Source organism: Lactuca virosa, chromosome 4 (assembly GCF_052849685.1).
Source record: "Lactuca virosa cultivar CGN04683 chromosome 4, Lactuca_virosa_CGN04683_v6, whole genome shotgun sequence".
Taxonomy (NCBI): Eukaryota; Viridiplantae; Streptophyta; class Magnoliopsida; order Asterales; family Asteraceae; genus Lactuca; species Lactuca virosa.
The window spans coordinates 108791175-108815597 of record NC_136429.1 but is presented as its reverse complement, the minus strand read 5'-3'; positions in this window follow the sequence as shown (position 1 = coordinate 108815597).

Below are 24423 nucleotides of genomic sequence, written 5' to 3'. Positions count from 1 at the left end.
CTGTCGAAGTTTCGCGACAAAACCGGCACGACACCGGGAATCATAAAAAGTGAGTTTATGATAGAGTACTTTTTAGCCTTAGTGACCTAAAATAAAGTTGTAGGTCTCCACCTACGCATGGATATAAAGAACGTCGAAAACGGAGTTCGTATGCAAAAGTTATGGTCTTCCGAAGATGTAGTTGTCTGAGGGTATGACACGTGGCAGAAACCCTAGCCGCCTTAAGTCACGACGTGAACATGAAGTTCACGACGTGAAACGTGTCAGGGACACTAATCGGGGCTAGAAAACATGTGTTAAAGCTACGGGATGACTCATGGAAGTTCACGACGTGAACCTATCATGTTCACGACGTGAATGGGTCATAACACCCTATAAATAGCAAGTTCAGCCATTTCATTCCTTACACCATTTCTTTTCTCTCTCCCTCGTTTGCTGAAGGCGTTCCGCGTCCCGAGCCCGGCAATCACGAACCGCTGGCCGTTTCTAGTTAGATTCTATCAACTCACGCTATTAAGGTAGTGCATATTATTTTCATCTTACACATAGATATGAAGTATTTTATATAAATTACGTGTTATGTGTGCATATTATCTGTATACTTGCTATCTATGATGGATAAACAATTTTATACATGTTCTAATTGATTTAAACTGTATATGTATTTTATATCTACAATTATGTTGGGTAAAACATGGGTAGATGAATTAGATGATGTGTGATGAAATAAAAATTGATGAGAGGTCTCGATGTTTAAAATGATCTAGTCATCTAGCAGAGTATAGACATAGTTATTTGTTATTAATCCGGGAGTATGGATTAAGACATAGTTAATTGTCCCTAGTCCGAGAGTATGGAATGGGCACAGTTATTGATCCGGGAGTATGGATCAGACATACCAGATCCGGGAGTATGGATCAGGTAAAGAGGTTAGTTTTAGATCCGGAAGTATGGATTAGGTATTTTTGAACTAAGTGTTCACTAGGTGTTTTTGAACTAGGTGTTCATTAAGTAATTTTGAACTGTGTGTTCACTAGATGTTTTGAACTATGTGTTTACTAGGTATATTTGAACTACGTGTTTACCAGATGTTTTGAACTATGTGTTCACCAGTTGTAATTTAAGAACCCTGGCAGCTATGGACTTAGAGCCTTATATATGTACGTTGGTAGCTATGGATTTAGTACCGTATACATGAACATTGGTAGCTACAGACTTAGTACCTTGGCAGCTATGGATTTAGTGCTTGTTGTATAAACCTCGGACAACGATGGACTTCGTGCCTATTCCTTAGGTCAATCCTTAGGAATGAAGGATAGATGATTCTTAGGGTAGATCCTTAAGAATAAAGAAGATAATGGGGATGGGTAATTGGATTGATTGTTTGATGATTAAATATAATAATTATATTATTTTGGGTTGAAAACCCTATGTACTCACCAGGTTTCCCAACCTGACCCACTCAGTCTATTTGTATCACAGGTGTCGATACGAAGCTACTTTACACTGAGAGATTTAAAGGAAATGCATATCACTAGTGTAAATAAATGTAAGGTCTTTTTATGCTTATGTTTCAGTATTGACGATGACATCTCAAAGTTTTAATATGAACAAAATACATTTCTTCGGAAATGCTTTGATAATATATTTATCATGTTTTTCTAGGAACAAATTCCGCAACACTTTTCTTTAAAAAGATACTCTGATTTTTAAAATAAAGCATAAACAAATCGGTCTTTTCGGGCCGTGAAATTGGGGATGTCACAATATGTGTCACGGTGTGACAACTGATTTTAATGAAACCCTAATTTTCGGGTTTTGCACCTTATTTAAAGGTATGGGGAGGCTATGGTTTATTCATCATCAGCCTCCATCTCCCTCAAGCTTCAGAAACCCTAACCTTAATTTCTCCTTGTGAGTTGTAACTCCATTTTGGTGATTTTGGTTGTTTTTGAAGGAAGAAGATACATTGGAAAGGATTGTGGTGCTTCTTGGCTGGAGTGAAAATCTCTTGAGCATATCTGGACCTTTGTAAGTATCCAAGCTCCTTACTTTATGTTTCTATGATGATAGATCTAAAGTTTTGTCCCATTTTCTTCTTGTGTGACCTAGTTGGAATGGAAGGATTCCATAAAGTTGGCAACTTTATGGATCATAGAGGTCCTTTTGAGAACATATGTTGTAGATCTGATGTTCCATGGTGAGTGTTATCCTATACATGAGTTTGAAGCCTCTTTATCACTCTTTTAGACCTAAAATGGAGGAGACCATGCATTGGACATGCATGTCCATAAAGCATCCAACTTTATGGCTCTTAGGGTAAAGGAAAGCACTTCTAGAAAGTTTAGGCTTGTATCTTTTGTGATTAAAGACTTAATGGTTGAGTTGTAATTCTTGATGACCTTTAGAACCTAGGTTTAGAGATCTTGTATTAATGGAATGTCTTAATGGATAAAGTTGGAAACTTTATCCATCAAGACGTTAGGAAGGAGTAGATATGGGCTTTTGAGCCCTTGAAAATGAGTTAAAAGCAGCTTAACTCGAATAAGCCATTCAGACTAGTCCCCATGGCCTGACACTAGACCGCCACGGTGTGTCGACTAGGGATCAGACAACTATTCCGTCGTTTTTATGCCCACAATGTGGCCAAAGGAAGGTCATGACGTGGAGGGTTGTTGATGGCATTTTGACTTCTTTAACTTGGTTCCAGACCAGGCTTATACCCGTTGACCACGATGTGGTCAAGGATGGCCACGACGTGGATATCAACTGAAACTGACTTTGTCTTTGACTGTTGACTTTTGACTTGAGTTGACTTTTTGTCAACTCTTAGTTTTGGAAGGTGGACTAAGGGTTTATGAAAGGTCCCAATTTCACAACCAAAATTTTTCATTTTTATTAAGGTAAAACTTTCCAATTTATTAATCCATTATTTAAGAAAACCATTTATTCCAAATTACATTTATTAAAAATCAGAGTATCATAGAAAACGCGGAATCTAGAATGTTGTTGATGGGCGTGTACAGTCTCGCCTTCGCCTTCCCGCAATCACCGATGATACCTGAAACCATAAACAACTGGGTAAGCATAAAGCTTAGTGAGTTTCCCCCAAAATACCTCATACGATAAACATACAAGCATGCATAACTGCCACTCTTCGGCCTTCGGCCTGACTGGACCGCCTCGCAGACCTTTAGTCTAACCAGGCCGGAATACCAGGGTTTGGTTGCCCACCGCCTCAACCCAACTGCTCCTCCCGAGCCTCCATGCCTTCTGCTTACAGCCAACCCGCACAAGGTATCTTAGCCTTCAGCACAAAGCAGGACCGCCTCAACACACCACCACCATATGTCGACATATAAACAAACAAGGATCAAGCAGGCACATAAAACAGGCAAACAACAATAATACAACTCACTCCCACATACTAGTTCTCTCACATCACACGGTCCCACTAACAGCTAACCTCCATGAAATGTGTAACCATAAGTAGCCAGAGGTGAGGTAGCCACCCGAACAGATGATCCTACTCTAGAGCCACAACCAAACAAGGAACATGCAAGAGAGCCTAGACCAAGAGTACTCAGGCTATCCTACATAACCATAGACAATCCCTAGGGCACTCCACCAAATGATAACCAGTAAGTACAGATAAGATACAGATCCGACAGTGCACTATAGCATAGCAACATCCTACATATAAGGATATCGATCTAACATATCACTACAGCATAACATTATACTCAATACCAGAATACAAATCTAACAGATCACTACAACATATTAGCATACTCGATACCAGAATACAGATCTAATAGATCACCACAGCCTATCAGCATACTCGATATCAGAATACAGATCTAACCGATCACTACAGCCTATCAGTATACTCGATACCAGAATACAAATCTAACCGATCACTACAGCACCATGTCATACTAAGTAGCAACAATCTAAGAAATTCATGACCGTATATAATCATAGGTGATATAGCCACCCGGTCAGAGGACCCTACCCTAGAACCACAACCAAAAAATGAACATGTAAGAGAGCCTAGATCAAGAGTCCTCAGTCTATCCTGCGTGACTATATACAGTCCCTATGACATCCCGCTACTAACAGATAATCGAAAACTAGTGGGCCATCATTGGTTCCTTCGACCCACGGTACATTGAGGCGAAACTCACCTGAAATGAAGAAACACGAGAATACCGCGATCTGTTCCTTGCTACACTGCTTGCTCCCGCGGATCCACTAACATCAGAACCATACAAAGTCTCAGTCACCAATCCAAACCCTCAAGTTTGACTTGGTCAAAAGTCAATGGAGTCACCAAAAGTCAAAGTCCAAGGTCAAACTGGTCAAACTCCATAAGTCAACTGAGTCAACCCAGTCGAGTCAACTCAGCCGAGTTGACACAGAAGACGTATGCGGGGTGTACCTCATATGTACGTTGGGCGTACTCCATCGTTGACCACCATCGGGGGCCTTGACCACGTACGTGCAGCATACTCAATTTACGCAGGGCGTACGCCCAGATCTTCCAACCTTCATTAAGTGCTTAATGTCATAATTCCTTACATCCAACTTTCAGATCCAAGGCTAAAATACCCTCTAGAGTCATAAAGTTTCAAACTTTATGACTTTGCATGTCCATTAAGAGCTTAACTCAACATCTTAATCCATTAAGACCCTCTAATTGATGCATGGAGCAAAACCAACCACTTACATCCCATATTTATGACTTAAGACCCCTCATAAGGTCGAAAAGGAGAGCTTAATGGGTCAAGAACATGCTATATTCATGAATCACCACATTTGGGACAAAAAGGAATCAAAAACCAACCCAACACAAGATCTAAATGAAACTTCACCAAGTTTAGAACTTTGTACCTCCAAATGATGCCAAAAGGTGGCGAGATTCTGGATCTAAAGAGCTTCACTCCTCCAAGATGGTCTCCACTCCTTTTTTTTCTTCTTTAAAGGCACAAAACACCCACACTCAAGCTTAAAAATGCTCCACAATATGGATTAAGGTTGCAAGAACACTCCAAGAGTATGGAGGCTAATGAGGTGAGGGGAAATGAGGCTATAATGGGGTTTAAGTATGAGCCAAACCCTAAAAAATAGGGTTTGCATGACTGGAACGTACGCCCTGCATACAGATGTACACCCAGCGTACCACGGCGCGCCCTAGTACGCTTAGTGTACACACGTATGCATGGCTTATTCCCCCAAACCTAAAATTATGGAAATGACACTAGGGCCCTTATGGCACTCTTTCATATACTTAAGGTCCATATTGCAATATAAATAAATCGTAGGGTCAAAATTAAAAGCATATCATCATCGGGATGTTACAATTCTCCCCCTCTTGACTTAGACTTCATCCTCGAAATCTGCTGCAACGAATACTAAGGAAGGATAAAGCTCCCGCATCTATCCATTTGCATCCCAGATAGAAAGAATCGTTGGCTACGACGAGCTCTCTGACCATCTACTGATGGGTTTTGAGCATTCTAACACTCTTATGGTGTACATGCAACCCTAGAAACCTTGGATCTATGTTTTCTCTATTATACATGCAAATTTGATTTTCCAAGGTTCTCAACCTAACTAGCATGTTATGGGGTACTTGTAATATAAAACTTTGGTAAAATAACATACCTATTCTTGTGGTTGATTGCTTGGAGTCTTGAGAGCCTAGCACCAATAATGTGGATGCCTCAAGTGGAATCACAAATCACCAAAACACCTTGGAAGACTTGAGAGAATAATATGCACCAAGTAGAAATCGGCCCACCCTTTGTACTCACACACTAGTGTCATTTCATGTGCCAAAGACCTCTTTATATAGTATGGAGGATTAGGGTTACATCCATGTAAACCCTAATACCCATGACCTTTCATTTCCATAGGATCCATGGGTTAAAAACTCCATGGACTATCCATGCAAGCTTAGCCCATCCTAAATGAACTTGACCCATTCTATATATATAAGAGTCCATATTTAATTGGTTCCTTTTGATCACTAAATTAATTCTAAATTAATTTTTGATCAATACTAATTAAATAATATGATTTCATATTAATATATTATAACTTATAATATATTAATAAATCATAACTATACTATTCTCAAAAGGTTATCCATATAAATTGTTTCGGTGAAGTGCAACCCAAATGGACCATGTCGGGTCGGGTCAAGTACATACCAAATATAGTTACAGACTTAAACACCTTATCCAACATCTACTTCTTGCTACGGGACAACTCGCATATTTCCCGAACACAAACATCCAATAGCTACTGAGGATTAGGACTTGTGACCCATCACTACTAGCGAACCCTTCATTCGAGAACAAGGCAGCTCCCTAATATGAGCCTCGAAAAGAAAATCACTGAAACAATCACGTATCATGCCATCATAATCCACAATTTCTAATTAGTGAATCGAACTTCTCGGGAGAACCGCAGTGCTAGGGATTCTCGAAACCACAACCACCAAGTCAATTTCCATCAATATGTTTCTCGAGGCTGGAAACCCAACAGTTGTAGACTACATAATCCAATTTCCAGGACTGATACCCCCTATAAACCCTTAACTGCTCACTTTATCCACACCAGCTGGTTCATGAGTCTCCCGACTTCCAAACATGCACCAACCCCGTATGAACCCCTGGCAAAATGAATAATCAACCACCATGTATGGTATGTGGCATTTTGGGGAATCACTAAGCTTTGTGCTTACGATTTTATGTTTATGTTTCAGGTACTTCCAGTACGAAATGGAAGAGTTCGATGTGATTGCATCACATCCATCGGCGTTCCGCATTTTATGACGTTGTTTTATACTCTGATAATTATTTGATATATTTCTATACTTTGATGGTCTTTTAGAGTGAATGAATGGTTGTTTTGGTTGACTTAAAACAAAAAATTCTACATAGTATTTATGGGATGTTACAACTCTCAGGTCCCTGGCTGAGTTGTCCTTCTGAAAAGGATTCTCGGATCCCTTCATGCCTTACATCTGTTTGCCTGGTTCCTCTCTGGGGGTGAGTGTTTTTTGCTTCTTATGCACCTTATCACAACTCTCAGACCTCCCCGTGCACTGTTATTCGGGGAGTTGTCTGGGAGCGGCTCGTACGGATGGTGATTTGAGCACGGTTTGAACCCGTCGAAGGTTTTCGTGGCTTTGGCGATTTGTTTTGGGTCGACTTCTTTTTTTATTTTCTTGTCGAACGGTGTTTTGTCGAAGTTCGTAGTTTCCTCTTGAGGGGCTTGCTCGACCTTAGGATCTTTGTGTGTGCGTGTCCACTTCTGTTGCCATCCACTGTGGTTTCTTATTGTCGGATGGTGCGTAAGTAGGCTTAACGAGGTCAGACCCTGGTGAGTGTTCATGCTAACTGCCTTTGCGATTTCCCGCATAGTTGTGTTGCTGCTACTGTGCCCTTCCCTCCCCCGATTTTCTTTAATCAAGGCGTTCTTTTGCCTGCCATCTTGGTCTCGTGTGTTAGTCGCCATGATCGGATGCTTCTTCATGCGGCGACTCGTTCTTCGTTTCTTTGGAACATGCATTGTTTCTAATGTACAGATGGTTTGGCGGCGCTGTGTATGTGGGTTGAGGGCGACGATTGTGGCTAACCCTGTGCTTGTACTAAACTTCACCGTGCCGTGAGTTGTTGATGGTATGGCTCGAAGCTGAATAAGTGATGGTTGTCCGAGGAGCATGTCATCGTCGGTTAGGCGACGCACTACCGTGAACTCTATTACCTTGTGGTTATTTCTTTTCTGTCATGGATGACCAAGGTAAGTAGGAGGTTTATGGTGCCTATCGGCCATAACTGATGTCCCGTGATCCCGATGAGTGGACCCTTGGTTGAGGGTTTTAGGCCTTCTCTCAAGGGGGCTGGGCGTTAGCGGAAACAATGTTCGTAAAGAATGTCGATGCTACTGCTTTTATCGATTAGCACTCGATGAATTTACTTTTGATGCATGTAGGCCATTATCACGAGTGGATCCGTGGGGTTCTAGTTGGGCATTCGTGGGTCTTTTAATGAGAAGTTGGTATTGAGGATGTTTATGGGTAGTACCTCGATATTGTCGTCTGCCTCTTCGTGCTCGCTTTGCTCGTGAAGTCTCGCGATGGTAAGAATCTCCTCCTTAACTTGACGTTTGTTGGCATCTTTTCGATCTCGGGTATTCCTCTGGCCAGCGTCGATCTTGGACCTCAAGTCCTTTGCAATTGCTGTGAGGTCGCTCGTTAGGTGTTTTTTATCCACTTCCTTCCTCAGGACCGTGCACTCGCCAGTATCATGGGTTTTGCTCTTGTGGTGCTCACAGTATATCCCTTTCTCTTTCTCCACCTTTGGGTGTGTTTTCTCAATTGCATGCACCTCAGCTCGGTGGCTCCAGGGCTCATCTTTGTCAAAAAGGAGAAATCTGCAAGATAGGTGTCTTAAGTGCCGGTTGTGCTTGTTGTAGCTTATGTCATGGCTTATGTTGTGGTGATCTCGGTGATTGGGGCTTACGTGGGAGTTTGCTTCTTCCTGCTTGATATAGACATTGATGACGACCTTTAAATAGGCTTCCTTTCGTTCTTCACCTTCGATCTGTCGGGTGTATTTCTCGACTCTGTATTTGAGCTCATCTCTTGACTGAGGTACCGTCCCCTGCATCTTCTTTGACAAAGGGTCGGGGAGTAGACCTTGGGCGAAGGTGCCAGTTACAAGGAACTCTTCGTGGCCCGGGACATTGAGTGTTGCCAGCGTGAATCTATCGTAATATGCCTGTATCGACTCTCCTACTTTTTAATTGCATACCATTATGGAGTTTGCATCTCCCTTCCCTTTTCTTAGTTGCATGAAATTGTTGAGGAAAAGGTATGTTAGCTGTTTAAAACTCGCGATGTTGCCCGGTCGCAATGCCTTAAACCACTTCCTGACGTTTCCAGATAATATAACAGGGAAATACATTTACATGAATCACTTATCCATCCTCAGTGATGTCATTGTCCACTCATACGTGTCGATGTGCTCGTCGGGGTCAGTTGTTCCATCATACTTGGGGATATTTGGTATCATCGCCGAGTGTGGGATCTCATACTACAAGAGCTCCTGGAAAAAGGTAGAACTGGTGCTTCTCATCGGGTTTTCCATGCGAGAGTATGGAAAACCACTGTACATCGTAAAATGTTGAGCGTAATATGGGTTCCTGTATGCTTGATTGTACATTGTTGCTTATGAGATGTATGGCTGCTGTTGGGAGCTTGATTGTGTGCTTTACGGCAGTTGTGAGCTTTGCTCTGGCTGCTGGAGCATGTTCGGAATTGACCCCTGAGACTGTTGAGCGAAGGTGTTGGGCTGATGCGTTGATGATGAGTGAGGGTTAAGCTCTTGTGATGACAGTGTTTGGTGGTTTAATCTATGCGACTGTTGGAAATAGGGGTTGAACCTCGAAGGTTATTGAGTGAAATGCGGGATATGCGACATTCCTGCTACTGGGGAGAATTGATAGCTTGACATTGGGTATTGTCTGGATGATAGTATGGTCCCTGGGGACCAAGTGTTCGTCCCCACCTGTTGTGATAACGATTGCGGCTGAGAAGCCGCCGGTTGTGACTGTTGAGTCGACAGTAGGGACTGCTGGGTCAGCGGTTGTGACTGTTGAGTCGTTGTTGACTACGGTGTTGCAATTGCGGTTGCAACCAGTTGTTCTATTATGACAGACGAAGGTCGCCATAGGGCGTGATTGCTACCGCTGTTGTTCCCGTTATTGGACATGGCATCTGTGTTGTTGGCATGTGGGTGGAGGATTGTCCGTCTGAGGCGGATGGTTGTGTGCCATCGAGCGACCACATCAATCTGAGTGGGCTCGTTTCTCCCCCACCGGACGTCGTAGGTGCCCCGTCATCGCCGAGTGTGGGATCTCATACTGCAAGAGCTCCTGGAAAAAGGTAGAACTGGTGCTTTTCATCGGGTTTTCCATGCGAGAGTATGGAAAACCACTGTACATCGTAAAATATTGAGCGTAATATGGGTTCCTGTATGCTTGATTGTACATTGTTGCTTATGAGATGTATGGCTGCTGTTGGGAGCTCGATTATGTGCTTTACGGCAGTTGTGAGCTTTGCTCTGGCTGCTGGAGCATGTTCGGAATTGACCCCTGAGACTGTTGAGCGAAGGTGTTGGGCTGATGCGTTGATGATGAGTGAGGGTTAAGCTCTTGTGATGACAGTGTTTGGTGGTTTAATCTATGCGACTGTTGGAAATAGGGGTTGAACCTCGAAGGTTATTGAGTGAAATGCGGGATATGCGACATTCCTGCTACTGGGGAGAATTAATAGCTTGACATTGGGTATTGTCTGGATGATAGTATGGTCCCTGGGGACCAAGTGTTCGTCCCCACCTGTTGTGATAATGATTGCGGCTGAGAAGCCGCCGGTTGCGACTGTTGAGTCGACAGTAGGGACTGTTGGGTCAGCGGTTGTGACTGTTGAGTCGTTGTTGACTGCGGTGTTGCAATTGCGGTTGCAACCAGTTGTTCTATTATGACAGACGAAGGTCGCCATAAGGCGTGATTGCTACCGCTGCTATTCCCGTTATTGGACATGGCATCTGTGTTGCTGGCATGTGGGTGGAGGCTTGTCCGTCTGAGGCGGATGGTTGTGTGCCATCGAGCGACCACATCAATCTGAGTGGGCTCGTTTCTCCCCCACCGGACGTCGCAGGTGCTCCGTCATTACCGTCGTCTAAGGTCGTTTTAAGGTTGTGTAACTCTGAGTACACGCCTGGATGGCGCCAAATTTTGTGATATGTCTGCGAGCTTCACGCCGTTTGTGGATTGCGTCATCTGGTTAACCCTGAAAATCACAGCAAAGAAAGAGCCGACGTCAGTCGTCGTCCGAGAGGGGGTCCCAGAATGAGACTCTGATGGTCTAGTCAGTGGATGTATGAGAGAATTAGGGTTTTGACTGAGAGAGAGAGAGAGAGATATGTGATCCCTTCTTCTGGAGAAGAGGGGTCTCTTTTATACCTGTTGTCGGAGGAGCATGTCCTAGACAATACTTTTTGTCTTATGTGGATTATCAGTACGTGGGGGCGTCCTATTGGTGGATCATGCACCACTAATGATTATCTGTTATTAGAGCTGAACCACCCAAGAGCAGCGCTCTAAGCGCTACACTTGTCGCTCTAGGGAGTGGTTGGTACTGTTTTGGCTTGTTATTGGTACAGAACCACCCAAGATGTAACACCCATAAAAATCATGCCAATTTGACACTTTTTAAATCATTCAAAAACCAATAATTATTACAATTTCGTTTCTAAAATGGTTTTATGTCAGAGTATTCCATAATCAAATCATAAAAATATAAGGAGGTGCACGATCACGCCTTCGCCTTCCCGCGATCATCAGAAGTAACTGAAACATAATCAACAACTGTAAGCCCTAAGCTTAGTAAGTTCCCCCGAAATACCAACACCATACAAACCATAACCATATCATATAAACAAACAGCATGCATAATGAGCCATCAGCCTGACTGGACCGCCTTGCAGGGCCATCAGTCTATCTGGACCGCTCTCCGAGCCATCGACATGTATGGACCGCCTCTTAGGGCCTTCAGCCTATCCGGACCGCTCGTCGGGCCATCATCCTGACTAGTACGCCCTAACTGGGTCTGCAGTCTATCCGGTCCGCCCTAGGTAGTTTGGCGAAAGCACAAAGCATGACCGCCTCAACCCAACCCCCAATCAAACAATCAGGTGCACATAAATATCATACATTAGCTAGCATGTACAGATAGTCATACAGATCTAACATATCACTAACATAGCATCATCCTATATACCAGGATACCGACCTAACCGATCACTAACATAGCATCATCCTATATACCAAGATACCGACCTAACAGGTCACTAAGCATATCATCATGCAATAACCAGGATAACAATCCAAAAGAAGGGCTGACGTTGGTGCCTTCGACCCTGTTAGTATAGTGAGGACAACTCACCTCACAAGTAGCTCGAGATGATAATGTCAAACTCCCCAAATACAGCTCCAAACTCAAACACCTACATCCACCAATGATCCACTTCCATAAATTTCCAAATTACTAAAATACCCCCAAAAGTCAAAGTGGTCAACCCTTGGTAAAAGTCAAAGTCAACGATCAAGGTCAACACTCCATGTTGACCCAACTCGTCGAGTGTAGCTCACTGACTCGTCGAGTTCCTTCAGAACTCAAGAAATCGTGAAAACCCTAGTCGACTCGCCGAGTCTTCAGACAACTCGTCGAGTCCATCTAGTGTCCAGAATGTCGGGAAAACCCTAGCCAACTCGTCGAGTTACCCCTCTAACTCATTGAGTTCATGCAGAATCCAGAATGCAGGAAAACCCTCATTCAACTCGTCGAGTTGACTATGCAACTCGTCGAGTTTCTTCAGTCCATTTCTCATTCAGATGCTTTTAAGTGAAACCAAAGCTCCAAACTGTAGATCTAGGCTCCTAGGGTGTTGTTATCACGTAAAGTTGCTAACTTTATGTGCATGCAAGGCTCCATGAAGCTAAAACACTCATAACTAGCCTTAGAAGAAGGTTTTGGACATGGAGGAGGGCCAAAGCTTCAAAAAGCTTGAGGCTTTATGTCTATAAGGGCCTAGAGGAGTCTAGATCTGAAAGTATGCCCTTGTGACAAGCTCAAATCCGAAAGTGACTCCATTTTGCACCAAAATGCCCATATTCTCACATAAGAAGAAATCTAACAAATGGAAGGCCAAGTTAAAGACTTTTTACCTTCAAATGAAAGCCAAGACGATGTAGATACTGGATCTACAAGCTTCTTCCCGTTCCAAGCTTCTTAATCTTCAAGCTTCTTCAATAAATGCACCAAAAACACACTTTTAGCCTCTCACACACTCAAGAATAGGGTTTAGATCGATTAGGGTTTCTTATGGGCGTCAAAAAGTGGTAAGGAGGCTGGAGGAAAGGACTTAAGGTCCTTTAAATATGGTGCAAACCCTAAAAATAAGGGTTTTCATGCACAACCTCTACTCGTCGAGTCGGGGTCCTCCGACTCGTCAAGTAGAATTCATAAACCACGCGGGCTGACTAGGTTTGACACGATGAGTTGGGTCCTCCAACTCGTCGAGATGCCTCAATAAAATGAATACAAAGCTTTTAAAACTTATACCTAGGAGTCTGGATGTTGCAATTCTCCCCCACTTGAACTAGACTTCGTCCTCGAAGTCTGCTGCGGCAAACAACTCTAGATAATGCTCCCGCATCTCTGCCTCCGGCTCCCAAGTCCACTTGGATCCCATCTGATGCTCCCATTGTACCTTTACCAAAGGCACTTACTTATTCCGTAGAACCTTCACTTTCCTCTCCAGAACGGCCGCTGGCCTCACCACGTAATTCAGGCGCTCGTCGACCTGTATATCATCCAAGTACACCACTGCCTCCTCATCTAATATGCACTTCCGCAACTGTGAAACATGGAAAGTGTTGTGGGTCTGAATAAGCTCCTCCGGGAGATCCAGTCTATACGGAACCTTGCCAACCCTGGCAATAACCCTGAATGGCCCAATGTATCGGGGACCCAATTTTCCCCACTTCCTGAAGCGAATCACACCCTTCCAGGGTGAGACCTTCAGTAATATCATGTCACCCACCTGGAACTCTATCTCAGATCGGCGTCTATCGGTGTAACTCTTCTGCCAACTCTGAGCGGTCTGCAGCCGCTGTCTGATCTGTTGAATCCTCACGGTAGTCTGCAGAACTACCTATGTCCGTCCCATCACCCTGTGACCAATCTCACCCCAACAGACTGGGGTTCGACATCTCCGTCCATACAACAGCTCATATGGCGGAGCACCAATACTGGAATGAAAGTTGTTGTTGTAGGAGAACTCTGCAAGGGGTAGGAAGGAGTCCCAGCTCCCACCAAAGTTAATAACGCAGGCTCGCAACATATCCTCGAGAGTCTGTATGGTCCGCTCATGTGACAACTAGAAAATTTTGGAACAAGCAAGGTCTAAATTGTAACTGTGTATAAAGGAATTCACAATGTAACCTTGTTGCAATAGATCCTTGAAAATCAAAAAGGGAATTATTTATAATATATATATATATATATATATATATATATATATATATATATATATATATATATATATATATATATATATATACACACACACACACACACACTTAAATCACCATGACGTAATGAACCTTTGAAAGTCAACAAAAGAGAACAAAAATCATAAAGTAGACCATGCGTAAGGGTTTTCGGCCTAGGACCCCAACCTATGTGATTTCGGTTAAGCCATGGCCGAAATCACATGTGATTTCGGTTAGAGGATGGGCTGAAATCCCAAGTAAGTGGGGTGTGCTCCAGTGGGTTTTCTATGTGATTTCAGTAGGAGAAGAAGATAAGGATAGTTGACTTTATGAATTGATGTTTCACCCTTTTCCCATGCAATATAATACCCAACAGTATCCCATGTGATAACCAACAGTTAACCAAGTAAATATCCCATCAATTCCTTTCTTTAATTAAGACCGAAATCACCACCTAAGATCCCCACCATCCCATTTCTACTTCCTGTAACTTCATCTTCTCTCAAAGAACCAAGTCAAAATCTTCCAAGTTCAAATTCTCCAAGCTTGATCTTAGTATTTTGGTAAGATTTTCTTGTTAATCAAGTGTTTCTATACACTTTCATGTTAGTTTCATCCTATTTACACACATTATTATGTGTTAAAACTCTTAGGATAAGATCATTTCCAAGAAATTTCATCAACCACATTCAAGTGTTTAGGCTTGGAAATCTTCACACCATCTCTTCAAACATCCCACAAATCCACTCAAGGTGAGTTCATACCCCCACATTTTCAAGTTTTTCATGTTTTAGGGTGGTGGTGGGGGGGGGATACAAGTAAAACTTATTTTACCACACAAATACTTGCAATGTTTTATCATTATGTCACAATAAGATATTATTTGCATGGGTTATGGTTGTTACTAGCTTTTATACAAATATTTGTGATATATTTGTTTTCAAATGCAAAACCAGCAAAAACAAAATATAATCCATGTCATAAAATCATAAGAAAAAATATGATTTGTAAACTACAAGGTTTTTGCAAACTTGTTACCAAAATATAGCTTTGCTATAAAAACCAGAGTACATTTTAGCTATCTCTCTGTTTTGTGGGTTACAACCCAAAAATATGATGTTAACCTTACATTTTGAAACTAGACAAGATGATTTCCATGTATTTATATAAATGATTATATAAATGTTCTTGACAAACAAACACGATAAACTATAGTTGGTATAGTTTTGGAGTCACAAAACTACACTATCATTTCAAAAGAAACATATAGTTATTTAAAGGTATAATTATTTCATTTACAAGAAAAAGGAGTTTTCAGTTCATGTAAATCGATTGATACTGGTTGTGACACATTCGGCTTCACCGTACCTACCAGAGTACACATATTAAGACCTGCATTATAACCAGAGTCTCTTGTAGGGAGAGCGTGACACTTGTGTATAGATCTATATGTTGGATTAGGTGTCTAAGCCCATAACTATAATTGGTATGTACTTGAATTGATAGCAGTACAGTCCTTTTGGGTTGCCCTCAAACCTAGCAACTGGACAAGGAAATTATGAAAGGAGAGATATTAATTTATAAGATTAATAAATTAATATAAATGATTTATTAATATGTTAAAAGATTAATATATTAATTAGAAATCATTATGTTTAATTAATAGTTAGCCAGAAATTAATCGGAATTAATTTTGGGGTTAAAAGTATTAATTATAAAGTGCAGGGACTAGTTTGCAATTATCAGATAGTTGAGTGGAAGGCTCTAGAACCTCCTTGGAAGGAGGTGGACGAAATCTATAGGGGAAACCCTAAGGATTTCGTCGAAGGGGGCTTGGATAAGGCCTTGGATTATCTTAGGCCCCAAGCAAAGGAGTATTAGGGTTTTCCCTAAACCCTAGATCCCTCAGCTATATAAGGAGCCTCCCAGTTCCTAAATTTGGTCACTCCTTCTTTGAAGAAACCCTAGGGCCGAAATTGCATACTCTCTCTACTCTCTCTCCTTCAAGTTTCCTTCTTGCTAGTTCTTGGGTGTGATTCCATTAGAGGCATTACATTTGTGGTGCTAAGCTTCCAAGAAGATCAAGATCAAGATCAAGAGGATTGTCAATTGTTTGCTATAACAATTGAAAGGTATGTAACTCTTAAACCCTAGTTTGTTATTTTCGAAAATAGCCTCTCTCCTCTAGGGTTCTTGTTTTGCAATTCAAAGTTATATGTTCAATAGTTAAAACATAGATCCAGAGTAGGTTGCATGTGAACTTAGGAATTGTTTTCTAGTTTATTTGTTTTACCTAAATCCCATCAGTGGTATCAGAGCCATTGTTTGTTTTAAATTGAATTACTATAATAGTTGGATTGCAAATTAGGGTTTATAGCTATTAAACCCTAAAAGGCCAAATTTTCGATTTCTAGGGTTTTTGGTTCAAAGGGTTTTCGAAAAACCCTAGCCTCCATGAACCCTAATCGAAATTAGTGTTAGGGTTTTGGAAACCCTAGCCTCCTCCCTTGATTTTCGAAATATGCTAGAAGAATTAGGGTTTCCTTGTTTTGGATAATTGTTGCCTTATTGGATAATTGAGTAAAATAAGGAAATTATCTTATCCCCATATTTTCGAAAACTAGAAGGGATATGGATTAGGATTAAATTAATAGTTTAATTTAATTAGATAATCCCTACAAGATTTAATAAATTAATTAAAAGTTAATTAATAGATAATTATTAAATCTAGTTATTTGGTTTATTTTAAATTTAAAATTAATAGTTTAATTTTTCGAAATTTACATAGAAGCCTTAAAGTTTTAAAAAGTTTAAAACACACCTTATATATATTATAATTGAAAGTTAAATATTATATATGTATAAGAATATGGTCAGTCAAATCGCTAGTATGCCTCATTCACGAAGCTAGTCTATAAGGGGGTATAAGGAAACTGCCTATAAAATGGTAGTTGAATGGGTGTCCACTCTCACCCACCGCTTCCTTGATTAGTGGAGGGTCGTTAGCAGAACGGGTTTGATAGGACAACTACATCTCATTAAAAGTATAATGTTATTAAAGAAAGTACTAGAAAATTATTTTACAAAATCCCAACTCTAGTTACTTTAGGAAAAATGTGAAGAGTATGCTAATCCATGAAATTGCACATTATCTTTATTGGTCGTTAGTGGAGCGTGTGTGGTTAACCAGCACACTAAAAGGCACTAATAAAGAGTAGTAATGGGTATCTCATAATTGTCATTTTGATGGAGCGTGTGTGCTTTACCAGCACATCAATAGTTAATGATAAAGACAATGAGGTTACCAAGCACATTTTCATGGTTATTCACATCTTGTTTGTGATCCTCGGCATCCCAGTCACAAATAGAAGAGCATAATCCGAGATTAAAACATGCCATTGAATAGTTTCAATGTATCTCAAAAGAATTAGGAATTTCACTTCGTTTATTTCGTCTAAATGGTGGAATTGGTGAATCGTCATTCACCTACCTTTATGAGATTTACACTTGGATCTCGGCATCCCATTTCTAAGTTGTGAATCTTCATAGTTGGATCCTAACCTTGATATTATATCTTTGGGTTATTATATTGAGGTATCTTGAAATCTAACTTAAACTTTCTTTCTTTTCAGATGTCTACTCCTGGAAACACTTCTGCTTCATCCTCCTCCAACCACAACTTCTCTTTGCTCAACATTTGCTCCAAAGTCGTTATGGATGGCTCTAACTATAACGATTGGATGCGTAACATCAAGATGGCGCTTCGATTTGAGGACAAAGAATATGTCCTTGAAAAGGAGCTCAAAGAGCTTGATGAATCTAAAGCTACTCCAGAAGAATATGCTGCCTACAAGAAACATTATGATGATGCTACCAAAGTGGCATGCATCATGGTCGCAACCATGTCCCCAGAACTGCAGAGGTACTATGAGGACTACTGGCCCTTTGAGATGAAAAAGGACCTTATGGAAAAGTACCATAAGCGAGCTCGTCAAGAAAAGTTTGAAGTAGTCAAGTCACTCATGGCTTGCAAGATGAAAGAAGGGGAGTCGGTTGTGTCTCATGTGCAATGAATGCAACGCTACATAGAGCATTTGGTCAATCTCAACATTCACTTTGATGAGGAATTGGCCATTGACATGGTCTTGAACTCATTACCTGATTGTTATGGTCAGTTTATTCTAACTTACCATTTGAACAACACTGAGCAGACACTGGCCCAATTGCACAACTTGTTGTCGACAGCTGAAGCATGGATGAAGGGTAAAAGTATAGCCTCCACTCCTGCGAGTGCCCCTGTCTTGGCTATTGGACCGGGAAAGGGGAAAAAGAGGAAAGGTCCTCCTAAGCAAAACTGGAAGAGCAAGGCTCAAGCTGGGTCATCTAGTAATGGCCCAAAGGCTAAGCCCAATACTACCATTCCCCATGTTTCTGATCCAAAGGATGCTATTTGCTTTTATTGCAATCAAAAAGGGCATTGGAAGAGAGGCTGCCCACAATATCTGCAGGATATCAAAGATGGCAAAGTGAAGCCATCTTCGGCAGGTATTTACACTATTTCTTCTAATAACTCATTATCTTCTCGTTCATGGGTCCTTGATACAGGATGTGGTTTTCACATCTGTTCTGATTTGCAGGGACTAAAGGAAAGTGAGGAGATAGAGCGAGGAAGGATAAACTTGATCATGGGAAACAAGAAGTCTTCACCAGTGACCAAGATCAGAGTTTATCAACTTTTGCTTAGTAATGATGTTAGATTAGATTTATTAAATTGTTGCTATTCGTCTGAGATGACGAGAAACATTATTTCATTTCATGCATTATTCAGACAAGGTTTTAAATATTCTTTTAATGATCTGAATGGTTCAATTTCTGTTTATAAGAATGGTGTTTTTGTGTTTGAAGCTTTGCCTTGTGAAGGTGTGTATGAAACAGTGACTTATGTTGATAGCTTAGGAATAGTGTATTTAATATTGACTTGTCTAATAGTGTAGACAAGGCTTGCTTGTGGCATTGTCGTCTTGGACACATTAACAAGAAATGCATAGCCCAACTCCAAAAGGATGGAGTGCTGGAATCATTTGATTTAAAATCAGATGATATGTGTGAATCTTGTCTTTTGGGAAAGATGACAAAATCACCATTCACAGGGTCTTGTGAAAGAGGTGAGGGTCTGTTGGATCTCATACATACAGATGTGTGTGGGCCCTTCAGATCAACTACAAGGGATGCTAATCGATTCTATGTGACTTTCACTGATGATTATAGCAGATATGGCTATATCTACTTAATCAAACATAAGTCAGAAACCTTTGAAAAATTCAAAGAGTTTAAGCATGAGGTCAAAAATCAATTGGGCAGGAAGATAAAGGTACTTAGATCCGATAGAGGCGGGGAGTATCTTAGTATCGAGTTCAACGACTATCTGAAAGAATGTGGGATAGTCTCACAATTAACTCCTCCTAGGACACCTCAATTAAATGGTGTAGCTGAGAGGCGTAATCGAACCTTGTTAGACATGGTTCGTTCTATGATGAGTCGTGCTTCGCTTCCTATTCACTTATGGGGGTATGCCTTAGAGACAGTCGCCCACATCCTCAATCTTGTCCCTACAAAGAAGGTTACCAAAACACCTCACGAAATATGGACGGGGAAGGTTCCCTCGTTAGCACATATTAAAGTCTGGGGTTGTGAAGCTTTTGTAAGACGAGAGACTCACGACAAGCTAGCAGCTAGAAGTGAGAAATGTGTTTTCATTGGTTACCCAAAGCAGTCTTTTGGATATTTGTTCTACAGACCTAGTGAAAACGTGGTTTTTGTAGCACGAAGAGGAGTCTTTCTAGAAAGAGAGCTCATATTCAAAGAGGACAGTGGGAGCACCATTGACCTTGAAGAAATTCAAGATTTAGCCAATGAAGGAACCTTAGATGACACTAGCACTCAACCAGAGGAAACAGCTCCTGTTGAACCAGTTGATAACTCATTACCTCTTCGAAGATCCACTAGGGTGAGTGTGCCACCTGAGTTGTATGGTTTTCATATTACTTCAGACGGTGACACATTCATCAGTGATAGGACACTGGTAAATTTAGATGAACCAGTCTCTTATAAGGAAGCAATGGTAGGCCCAGAGGCTTCCAAGTGGAAAGAGGCAATGGACAGCGAGATAAAGTCCATGTATGACAACCAAGTTTGGAATTTGGTTGATAATGCACCAGGTCGTAAGACAGTTGGGTGCAAATGAATCTTCAAGAAGAAGACAGACATGGATGGGAATATACACACATTCAAGGCTAGACTGGTTGCGAAAGGTTTCACACAAAACCCAGGGGTTGACTATGATGAAACCTTCTCGCCAGTAGCCAAGATTAAATCTATCAGGATATTGCTCGCCATAGCTGCCTTTCATAACTATGAAATCTGGCAGATGGATGTCAAGACTGCTTTCCTTAACGGGAAGTTGGCTGAGGATGTTTACATGAATCAGCCAGAGGGTTTTATTGATGCAAAGTTTCCCAATAGAGTGTGTAAGCTTGAGAAATCCATTTATGGATTGAAACAAGCATCTCGCAGTTGGAATCTTTGCTTCCATGAGAAAGTCAAAGAGTTTGGCTTCTCTAGGAGTGAAGATGAGTTATGTGTGTATATCAAGGCTAGTAGGAGTATAGTGACTTTTCTGGTGTTGTATGTCGATGACATATTACTCATTGGTAACGACATTCCAACCTTGAACGAATTTAAGTCTTGGCTTGGAAAGTGTTTTGCCATGAAAGACCTTGGAGAAGCTGTCTATATTCTTGGGATTAGAATATTGAGAGATAGAAAGAAGAGACTAATTGGACTTAGTCAGAGCACATACTTGGATAAAGTACTAAAGAGGTTTAGTATGGAAAATTCCAAGAAGGGAGAGCTACCTATCCAGAGCAATACCAAATTGAGTAAGACTCAATGCCCGAGTACAGATGAGGAAATAGCAGACATGAGTCGTGTACCTTATGCTTCCGCTGTCGGATCGATAATATACGCTATGACATGTACTCGCCCTGACGTGGCCTTTGCTTTGAGCATGGTCAGTCGCTATCAGGGAAACCCGGGTAGAGCTCATTGGATAGCAGTAAAAAACATACTCAAGTATTTACGAAGGACAAAGGACTGGGTCCTTGTACTTGGTGGCAATGATACTTTGAGAGTAGATGGTTACAGTGATGCCAGTTTTCAAACGGATAGAGATAACTTCCGTTCTCAATCTGGCTGGGTATTTCTACTGAATGGAGGAGCAGTTACTTGGAAAAGTTCCAAGCAATATACGGTGACTGATTCTACTTGTGAATTAGAGTACATAGCAGCGAGTGAAGCGTCCAAAGAAGCAGCTTGGTTAAGGAACTTCATCGGGGATCTCAGAGTTGTTCCAACCATCCAGGAGCCTATGGAACTGTTCTGCGATAATGAGGGAGCGGTTGCCTTAACAAAGGAACCAAGAAATCATGGTAAAACCAGACATATCGACAGAAAGTACCATTTTATTAGACATAGAGTAGAAGAAGGCCATCTTGTAGTAAAGAGGGTGTCATCTGAAGATAACCCAGCAGATCCCCTCACAAAGGGTCTGAGTAGGGCTAAGCATATTCAGCATGCTCGGAGCATAGGACTGAAAGATGATATTAGTTTTGGTAGTTAGATTAGTTTTGTTCTGAAACTTGTAACAAAGTAAATGTAATTGACTTTTGGTGATTAAATAATAAAGTATTATTTATAAGTTTGGTTACTGCCTTTTGTCAATTGTTTATTATTGTGTTTCGTTTTTGCATGTTTTACTTCCCGAATAATAAGATTATTCAAACTCCACAGTCGCTCGTACTTTTGGAAGTAAGTAGTGAATTAAGACTGTCATGAATAGGATTGCAGATTGTCTAAGGTTAGACATAGCAATAGAATTGTTGCAATGTTCATGAGTACTTAAAGAGTGAGATTTGAGTATTGGATAAAACCCCGCTCAGAGTATTACTTCATGGAATTCATCACGAGTAATACTGAGACGATAATATCTATGATCTTGAAATAGAGATATATGAGTTGTAATTTGCAAGTCGGCTATACATTGGTGATACGAAAACGCATCAGTAACTTGGTGTTATAAAACATATTGTCATGTATGGTTTGATGAGTAAAAGATACAAGCATATGAGTCAATGTTTATTCGTTCCTTTTGCCCTAACCGGAAAAGCGATATTTGTGGGCCCCTCGATGATTTGGTGTTGGCTTATGTGTTGGGCCCAGCCAGGACCAAAATTGATGTGTTCAATTAGAAGTCCTCCATCATCACAAATCAGAAATCGGGAAACATAGATTCTGGACAAAGAGATTGATTGCGTTCCATGTCTTATGTATAGGGATATCTTGTAGAACGAAGGGTCATGTGATCACTTATCTAAGGACACGTAACTGACTGGGTCAGAGTTCAGCAGCAGCTTTTGGAAGCTACAATTTGCTAGTCAAATTTAGAAGGCATACTAGCAATTATAGTTACAGACTTATCCAAGTGGGAGACTGTTGGATTAGGTGTCTAAGCCCATAACTATATTTGGTATGTACTTGAATTGATAGCAGCATAGTCCTTTTGGGTTGCCCTCAAACCTAGCAACTGGACAAGGAAATTATGAAAGGAGAGATATTAATTTATAAGATTAATAAATTAATATAAATGATTTATTAATATGTTAAAAGATTAATATATTAATTAGAAATCATTATGTTTAATTAATAGTTAGCCAGAAATTAATCGGAATTAATTTTGGGGTTAAAAGTATTAATTATAAAGTGCAAGGACTAGTTTGCAATTATCAGATAGTTGAGTGGAAGGCTCTAGAACCTCCTTGGAAGGAGGTGGACGAAATCTATAGGGGAAACCCTAAGGATTTCGTCGAAGGGGGCTTGGATAAGGCCTTGGATTATCTTAGGCCCCAAGCAAAGGAGTATTAGGGTTTTCCCTAAACCCTAGATCCCTCAGCTATATAAGGAGCCTCCCAGCTCCTAAATTTGGTCACTCCTTCTTTGAAGAAACCCTAGGGCCGAAATTGCATACTCTCTCTACTCTCTCTCCTTCAAGTTTCCTTCTTGCTAGTTCTTGGGTGTGATTCCATTAGAGGCATTACATTTGTGGTGCTAAGCTTCCAAGAAGATCAAGATCAAGATCAAGAGGATTGTCAATTGTTTGCTATAACAATTGAAAGGTATGTAACTCTTAAACCCTAGTTTGTTATTTTCGAAAATAGCCTCTCTCCTCTAGGGTTCTTGTTTTGCAATTCAAAGTTATATGTTCAATAGTTAAAACATAGATCCAGAGTAGGTTGCATGTGAACTTAGGAATTGTTTTCTAGTTTATTTGTTTTACCTAAATCCCATCACTATACGGGATTGACAACCCCGCACCTCAGTTGTTAGCTACAGGTAGACCGGCCAGTCTAGAGTGACAAATGTCGTAACAGTTCCGACGTCCGAAATACGTCGTTCAGGCAACTAGTCGCATCAGTATGGTTATAATAACTCATATAGGGTATCGACACAACATTTGATTTACAGGTTAACATACATTCAAGTAGTTTTATATAAAGATAAAACTTCATGACACAATTTCTCAGTAAAGTTTTACTTACATTTTTAGTCTTGGTATATAAGACTTACAGCTCAGTTATAAAGAAAATATCGGATTTTCTGGATGTATACACTATCATTTTACTCAAAACAGTTACAAATTCTTCTCATACAGATCTCTTATGAACTCACCAACTTAATTATTGACACTTTTCAAAATCACTTGTATTCTCAGGAAACCAGTAAACAGGTAACCACAAGAGTTTTGGTGGATAGGACGTCGTCGCATCACGTTATTCATTTTTCTCATATGCATTTGATATCATGTAGACAATGTTTTGAGCACAATGTAAACTTATTAAATATTTAATGCAATGGTTGTAATGCTTTGATCTCTATTATTCAATTGTTATGATACAATACATGAAGTCATCCACCCCAGACGTTTCCGCTGTTCTGGTTTGGGGGTGTGACAGATTGGTATCAGAGCATTGTTTATAGTGAAATAAGTATATCAAACCATGTAAGATATACAACTATAAATACAGTGGGGCTAAAACACTCTGACTAAAAGTATACTTTTAAAATACAAGTATTTTTATAAGAGTATACATGCATGCATACATACTAGGACAGTGTCGTAATAAGAACCATATAAAAATTATTTAGATAAGTTAAACATTGAGGTTAAGCCTGGGCAGT